We start from the raw sequence: 8,928 nt of genomic DNA on the forward strand, positions 1-8,928 counted from the left end.
AGGTGCTGCCCGCCCGCTCCCGGGTCTGTTCGCTCGTTTTTCAGCGAACCCCGAGTGCTTTTTCTCGCTGAGGTGGCCCCACGCCGCCGCAGCGCCGCTGCCCACCCGGGGGGCGGCCCTGCTGGGTCCTGGGGGGAGATCCGGCCCATGGATCCTCCGTGGGCATAAGGACACTTCCCACGGGTGTGTTTCCAGCTGCCGGCGCTTTGACACTCCTTTCGTTCGGAAGCTCTCGAAAGCAGATGGATAACACGGAGTTCCTCTAACGCGTCAGCTTCGTTGTCAAAATTACTACAATGATTCTTATTTCTTTTTTAGGCTCGTTGTCACTGGGGCCTTTCATGTAAAAGTCTTAGCAGCTTGCTGCCGTAAAAGGATGTGGCAGCGTTGTTCCCAGTGTTCCCAGTGTCCCCAGTGCGCGGCCGGTCCCGTCGCTCATCCTTCCCGCCTCCGGGCCGGCGGCAGGGAGCGCTGCGCCCCCCGCGCACCGGCATTCGGCATCTCCTGCATCCATCCTCTCTTGCCAGCTCTCGATTCCACACAGGGCCGAGAAATACCTATATCTTATTAGCAAACTAGCAATCCCACATAGGAGACAGGTCTCTCAATAAATTAAGAGCTGAAATTATTTGCGACACGTGTTTTTATACAAAATCTTTATTCAGCTCCAGAAATAGCTGGTGGCAGTGGATGGGGCTGTTTAAGCAGATCCAAAGTTCCTCGGTGGAAGCCTGAGTAGTATCCTCTCATGTATCCTAGACAAGACCAGTCCTTCCCATCACAGGAGATCAACATATCTAATGCTGTGGTGGAGCTCTGCCCCTAGTTATGGCTCTGGGTCTTGTTTATGTGGTTTCACATCTAAATCTGAAAAGACCTCTTAGTAAAACAACCTTATATTATCCCCCACTCCAGGGGATAATAGTTATTTTTATTAATAATGGAGCTTATTGGCTATTTCAGCTTCTTTGATTTTTTTTCTTTTCCATCTCTTCCATCTTTCCTGAGCTATATAAATATATATTTTTTCTTGTATTCTTCCTGCTCCCACACATTACTCAAATCTATATATTCAATCTTTCAGTACACTTCACCCATGGAAACTCCATAAAACTTCAGGCCCTTTTAGCCACAAGTTATTCTTTTTTCTTCCAAGATGAGAGAGAGTGCACCTCCAGCACAGGTGATGGATAAAGCATTCTATAAAGCCTTCTTCTTATGGGTAGACTCAAATTCTCTGCAGCTCAAGCAATTAGAAACAGAGCCATAGAGCCAGAATTGCAGCATGGAAGTGGGCTTTTACCCTGTTAGCCATGTCTGCAACCCTGGGAAAGATCCTGCCTGTGCTTCCTACTGTATGTGGTCTTCTTTCTTTAGGCTTTCAGGTGCTCTTGGAATCTCACAGATGAAGATGAAAAGAAAGGTCATATGAGAAGCAACCATAACTCATAATGAACACAGGTGGGCAGCAAAGTCTGGTGTGAGGGAAAGGGCATGGAAGGTCATCCCAACATACACATATGTTTTCCTGGGCAAAGGAAATGGGGGTTTTTTTGATTGGTAGGCTGATTAAATGCCAGCTCTCCAACTTGGAACCTATCTACCTTCTCTGCCTGGCCCTAGACCACACAGGGGCTGGATGTAGCTGTGCAGAGGAGGTGAGCCTGGAGGGGAAAGGTTCACAGAAATGAACACCCTTCTTGTTCTTTCCACAATTACCTTACTTCTAAGGACACCTGCTTAAGAGCTAGAAGAAATTAATTACCCTGCTAGAAGGGAGCAGGGGTTTATTTCCATCTCTGCCAGGCTGCATTTCCTTTCAGAAAAGGCAGTCAGCATGGATCCAAGTTTACATATTCCTTTCTGCTTGGGGAGATTATAATTGTTTTCGGCTATGGACTGTCAGCTATGATGCCTAAAGATCTGCTATCCGTCATTACTCCTCATTTTACAGCCCCAATCCCATTTTCTTTCCTCCAGAATATAGGATGATGATTGGGTTACCTTGCTCACAAAGGACTGATCTGCCCATAGGTTCACATCCTGGTTTTATTTTCTGACCAGAGATCATATAGTAGGTCAACAGTGAAGCTGATCTAGAGCACAAATCTTGGTTACCAAATTCCAAAGGCAATTTTCCAGAGAAGTAATAGTTTATTGATCTGTTAAAGTAAATTAGCACATATTCACTGTTCATGTATCTGTGTACATACTTGACTATTTATGAACTCTGACCTCCAAACAAACATCTGTATTTTTATTTATGCAAAATACTGTACTGCCTCTGCCTTGAAAAATATCTATATCAAACATTCTCATGCCAAAATCTACTATCTGACCTTGCAGCACTAAAAATAGTTCATGTCAGAAGCAGAGAAATATTTGTTTTTCCTTTTAGAACATTTGTGCTTACATTCATTAAGGACTTGGTCCAAAATCCTTTGATGTCAAGGAGACTGTTTCAGTGGGCTTTGGATTAAGTCTTAAAAAGGGTCAATTAAACTTTAAATTAAAAAAAAAATTATGATGGGTCCAGCCTAAGAGTGTAAGAGATGTAAGAAAGGCTGCCTTTGGAGTAAAGCATCAGTCATTGTTCTCTAATATTTAGCTGAACTTGTGGAATTTTTCATTATTAAAGAAACAATCCTTTTCAAGAAGGTTGTAATTAATTTTCAGTCTTCAAAACATCCACATTTTGTTGCATATTAGAAATGTCGTTGCTGACTTAGTAAGTGCAAGGATGTTTTGAGCTCAGTAGGACATATATGGACTGGAACCTAAGCAGTAAGATATGGCCCAGATTTTCAAAGTCAGAGCAGAGACTTAGTTACAAAATACTCTTCTGACTCTAAAATATGTTCAGGTTTATGTCTCACTTCATATTTTAGCAATTTATGATATTTTCTAATGTCTGATCTAATGTTAGTATTTGCTTTTCATGCTTTGCAAAAGAACTAATGCAGCTCTGGGCAACAGCAGAGGCTGTAATTAATGTAAAGGTAGAAGATGTGCAATGGAATATAGCAAGGGCTTTAATTCAAAACAGTGAATTTATACCTTCATTTAGTAATCCTTTTCTCTACAACAATGCATAGTGTTTACAGCATCCATTTTAATTAAAAGAAACTAGTATTAAAACAAGCTACAGCCTCACAGAGCTGACTGCACTGCTTCCTTGTAATCATTGTATCACAGGTCTGAGCAATTTGAGTGATGTATGTCTGCAGGAATTTTTGCTGAATCTGGATTATTTGACAGTAAAATGGTCATCATTCCTTCCAAACAGATAGAAGTTTGATCAATTATATTTCAGTGGCTTACAGCCATATTCTATCTACAGTGACATTTATGATCTATATTTGTTATCCCCAAATGACCTTCAACCTAGCTGTTATCTGCCATCATGTTAAAGTTTTGGTCAGTGAAAATCCTTTAGTATCTTGGAAAGATTCATGATGTTGTCTTTTGGCCAAAGTCCATTATGGGTAACTACAACTTTATCTACATTCAACGTATGTAATTGAGTGGCTGTGGTATGGCACACTGTCATTTGGCTTAATTTCAATCAACTAAGATAACTCTCTGTATTTTCTTTCCTATAACACTGTGTCATGTTGCTGTAAAAAGTGAAACAGCTGCAACATTCTCCTTCTTGAGGATGCATCCCAGAACAGGCTGTTTCTTCCGAGAGGACAACATAGCCTCGAACTTGGCAGGTAAAATTTTGCAACACCAAATCCTTCCATCTGTGGTTTCATGTTGTCAGTTCATTGTAGGAACTAATAGTCCGGTCTAGATGTCAAACTATCTGATTTGTTAGTGTAGCTGGCAGGTTAACTGTCTAAGTCCTACCATTTCCTCACAGAATTCACTGTGGGTAGGAAATTTCATCCAAAAAAGAAGAAAAATAACCGTCTTTAAAGATTAGATGCACTGTTGGGAAATTAGGTTCTTAATGCTAAATCAGATGTATGATAGGAAGCACTTCATAATTGCTCACATTAAGGGTAAGGGGCCAACCCAAAGGCATATAGACAGGAGGAAAAAAGGCAATTCAATCACTCAGCCATTACTGCAAGAAACAGCCCTTCATATTCCCACAGACCTAATGCATATCAGAAGCAAGCTACACTGCCATGCAGAGGTGGAAGATGCTTTTTCATTCCCTGTGGTTATGGGAATGGGAGGCATTGTATTTCTTCACACAGGTCCTTCCCAAACTGTTCACTGAGGAAAAAAGAATTTCTGCCTCTCCTTAAGTCATAAAAGTTAGCAAAATATTATATGACAAAAAGTTGCCATTAAACTTTGCTCAAGAGCATTTGAAAATGGCATGTGAAATCCATGCTGGAATAGGTGCTACTGTAAGGGCATCAAAATTGAAGGGAATGGATTAGCAGCTCCTCAGTAACAGCTGTGGCACCACAAGTGATGCAGATAGGCATCACCCCATTTGCCATACAGATGCAGGAGAGCAGCACCATGCAGGCAGTAATAGCATTGTACATGGAGTGGAAAGAAACCACAGCCAATATAGGTTTGTGTTTTCCCGAGGTTTTCACTAAGAAACCTCCATGGTGTCGCCTGCATTTCCACCATGCTCATTACCAATCTCCCTGGCGACATTCTGCCATTTGAAAATGTGTCACTGGATGTTTTCAGCAAAAGAAAATACTTTGGGCATAAAGTCTTCTCTTTTCATGTCTGAGGTTCCACTGCATCTTTGGGGTGATATTTGGTGCTTATGTGCTATGGAAGTGGCTCAGAAACCCTCACAATAAATATTTCTAATGACCCATAGCTTCACAAGAACTGTGTTTTGTAGGGGGGAAGCAGGATTGAAGTAGATGTCATTAGAACTTTTCCTTTGCTGTGTCAGGTATCTAGCATGTCTTTCCAGCTTGAAGGCAAAAAACACTGGTCTTATACACCAAAATGCTCTCCAGTCAAATATTTGGCTTATGCACTGGATCCTTCAAATAATTTGGCCAATGGTACACTAAAGATTCATGTTTCTACTACTCTCAAAAACAAGATGATAAATTTATCTGGTTTTGGTTTTGTTTTGTTTTGTTTGTTTGTTTGGGGTCTTTTGGGGTTTGGTTTCGTTTGGTTTATGTCTTTCAGAAGATATGCCTGCACATTTTAAATATGAAAAATTCTGTGTGTTCTCATTATAGCTTTGGTAGAACTTATTTCTCTCCATGGGCAAATCCCATGCTATTAACATCACAGAACTTCCTCAGCATAATGTGGTCCAGTCCATAGGTATGGCAGTTGTGATCTGGGAGAGGATGCTGAAATCATTCTGTTCCTGGATGTCTGAAACATATAACAGTGAGAACTGACTTATGCTGTTGTCAAGCCAAGTACAGCTAACAGAATAAAGGTGCATGCTTCCAAATTTAATACCTTGGGGCTGGTAAAGGTGTTTGCAGCAATAGGACCTAAAGTCCATCTTACCAAGGGTTTGTTTAGTAGTTCGAGCACAGTTATCAGTACTTCAGAGAAAGTTCCATTTGCTCATGGTTAAAATTTGAGTCCTGTATGTCAAGGAAGTGGCACCTGATGAGGGCCTAAACTGTCAGTTTAATCATATTTGTTGGCAACATTCAAGATATCTGCAAAGAAAATTTAAACTGAGTCAGATGTAATATGAAATGAATTCCACGCGCCTTCATGTAAGGCAGAGAAAGATCTGAGATAGCCCTTCATTTTACAGTCTCTCAATCATATTTTCCCTTTTTTTTTCTCCATTACTATTATTCATCATCCTACAACTTCTTTTGCATCTGGTAGTTTGCAGAGTTATGAGAGTCAATGATGTTGCAGAGTTACTGCAGTGTTCTAGCATATAATTAAAAAATTAATAAAATAGATTAAAACATCTTTCTGCATAGTCACTTAATGTATCATATACGATAACATTAACAGCAAAAATGTGAACTACTTAAGAATGTAAGTACTCACAAATGTCCCCAGATGATGTTGCTGAGGCCTAAATATCTGATTCAGCTCAAAGTTATTTAAAAATAATTTTAAAATTACTCCTGTACTATGAAAATTTCCTGGAGACTCAATGACTTAGTTATGTACATTATTCTAAAAGACTTCATAGGAGCTTCGATGGCCAAGATCAGGTCCAAGAGCACCTTGAAACATCTGAAACACTTCAGCATTTGGATAATTACGTACTTTTGGGGCCAACCCACATTTCTCTTTGGAAAATGTTTCCCCTGCATGGCTGCAGACAACAGATGGATCATATGATCTCTGCATTTGGAAAGATGGCATAATTCTGGCAGACTGTCAGTTAAGTGAAAGAGGCTGATTTCAGATCCTCATTAAGAAAATATACAACCACACGGAGTGGACTGAATGGCAGCAAGTGATCGCTGGCGCCAGCTCTAATAGAAAGTATAGCACACTTGCAACATGAAATCTGCTGAGCTCTGGCTGGATCTAGCTCTATCAGGTTTTACATTCTTTCCCAAATAAATGTGTTCTAAAGGAGACATTCTTTGTAGTGCAAGGGCCTTCTGTTTGCCAGGAGGGAGGGGAGCAGAGCAGTGGAGAGTTAAAAGGCAAATTCAAAGAGCCACCAGGTCTAGGGCTGGAGCAGGGTGCCAAGTGTTTGTTGAGTCTTCCCTTACACTTGCAAAGGTTTCTGTTTAGTGAAACTTTTCTTTATGTTTCTAGTCTCTTGGTGTATTTTTTAGGGTGCAAATGGCACTTTACCCAGAAACAGCCCTTGGAGACAGCATGGCCCCTTCCTGATGCAGGGCTCTTGGAGCAATGCCCAGTGCCTTTTTTACACACATTTCCACATGGAAGCAGCTCTGCCAAGCCCCTAAGACCTTGAGTAGAAAACCCAGGGCACTGTAAAATGTAATATAGTTTCCCAGCTACACTGGATATGACCAATAATTTCACTGTAATCACTACTCACAGCTGAAGAGTGAAGGGCTAGTGGAGCTGCACACCTGCATTTCACCAAACACCAAAATAATGGCTATGGCTTCAGGTCACAACTTTTGTTTCAGCAACGACATCAGGATCTTTGCATGATATCTCATCTTAGCCACACAGAATAATGAACAATCTTAAATCATTGGTTGTTTTGAAAGTCTTTGCTAAACTACCTTTTAGCGAGATCAGAGACATCATCTAACCCACATGAACCTGAAATGTTCAAAGAGTAATGGTGATTGCTGTGTTATATCTATTCCTGTATCCTTTGTTCTACAGCCACCACTCTTCCCCCTGATAACTCTAAGTTTCAAAAGTTAGAATCATTAACAAGATGAAAGACTGCATAGTAAGTAAACAATGCTAGAAATAAAAAGAAATATCAACATCTGAATTAACTTATTCTCTCAGTGCACGTGTTTATGTTGAAGAGTTTCACAGAGTTCCTCTTTGCTGTGAAAAAAATCATAAAATGTACTACTTGTCCTTGATCCCCTGTAAGCCTTGGAGCAAGATGAGATGGAACTGGAACTCACAGGGAAAATAATTATCTGTCTTCTGCTTTCAGAGCTAAGGAGAGACAGTTAAACCAACAGGATACTCTTTATCTCTCTTTTTGAAATTATGGCCGAGGTATGACAAAAGCATAAACAGGCCTAGAATCTCAGTGTGCCTGATTACTTGTTTGAAATAAAGCCATGTGTGATAATAGTGAAGCCTGTCCTTCTGCAGTGCAACAACTCTGTGTGGGAACCATTCAAAACCCCTCAGCATGGGAGGACATGGTCTGAGGCACAGCTGTGGCACTGAAGCCTTCGAGAGCAGTAAAAGCCACACTAAGATAATATAATGCACACAACAATTTGAATATATTACAGTCTTTATAAGTATATATTAATGTGGGAAAATGTACTACAAAAGATAACAGAATTACTCCCTTATTTTGACTTCCTTGAAGAAATAGGAATTTCAGGTATGTAACGACCACTGAACTGGACTGTAGCTGGTGATCAGCAGAGTGAGTAGTAGCTGTGAAAAATTCAAGGGCTTAAAATTTAGTGCCAGACAGACAAAAGGTAAACATTGAAACTAGGACAGAGAAGGGGAAAAGCAAAATTTGGATGAAACACAATTTTTAAAATAATATCTGAGCTGCACTCCTTAAAAAGCTAGAATTCTAGGCAATTGCAATTGAATATTTTTATTCTGTCAATTCTTTTATTCTGGATACATTGCTGTGACAGAAGTTCATCTCAGTCTCTAAAACAAGCATTTTTTTGAGCTAAGTTTAAGAGCAAATAATTTGAACTGATTATATTTACCAAATTTTTAGAATAAGCAACAATTTACTGTACTAAAAAAAGAGCATAACCAGCACACCTATCCATCCTTGTAACTATTCTGTTGTATTAATGGGAAAAGCTTGGCTGTCGTTGTTGCAGATAAGTAGCATTCAAGCCTAGTAAAACAACAAATTCCTATGAAAACAGGGACTCAGCATGCACAGAAGTCACATTTTAAGCTTCAGTGTTTTAGCTATTTTTAATTAAAAAAACCACCAAAAAACAGAAGTCCAAGTTAATTGAAAGGACCAGAAGGGTCATATAGAACTTGTCTTTGAGGAGAATCACTGATCTGAAAAAGAAATCAAAGCCACTTTTCCACTACTTTTGCTTAGTACCTCCATGACTTCAAAAACTAATTTATTTTAAAGTTTGTAAAAGAAAAAAAAAAGTGTTGTTGGACTTCACTTATCAAGTTTCATCCTAGAGGGAATTTTTATAGCTGAGTTATAAACCCTCCACACTTGAGTGTTTATAATGGAAACGTTGACAAATGCGATAATAAACACCAATCATGGGGCCATAGTAGCTGATCAGAGAGTGGATGCAGAAGTTTGCAGTGCTATCATAATATTTTGTTCTGTTTCCAGAAATAATTTGCTTAAACCTCCTTTCA

General features: G+C 39.8%; 1 long non-coding RNA gene across 3 annotated transcripts in view; it reads left to right on the plus strand.

The window, feature by feature from the left end:
• Window positions 1-8,928, plus strand: part of LOC108445460 — a 31,470-nt gene that overhangs the window by 3,298 nt on the left and 19,244 nt on the right. For 2 of the 3 annotated variants that reach the window (XR_001860327.1, XR_001860328.1), the window contains exon 2: window positions 3,628-3,716. This is a non-coding gene — a long non-coding RNA (uncharacterized LOC108445460). Of the gene's footprint in view, window positions 1-1,377; window positions 1,462-3,627; window positions 3,717-8,928 lie in introns of all 3 variants that reach the window. The other variant, XR_001860329.1, reaches the window with a different exon arrangement.

This window comes from Corvus brachyrhynchos, unplaced genomic scaffold, assembly GCF_000691975.1.
Source record: "Corvus brachyrhynchos isolate BGI_N302 unplaced genomic scaffold, ASM69197v1 scaffold142, whole genome shotgun sequence".
Lineage (NCBI taxonomy): Eukaryota > Metazoa > Chordata > Aves > Passeriformes > Corvidae > Corvus > Corvus brachyrhynchos.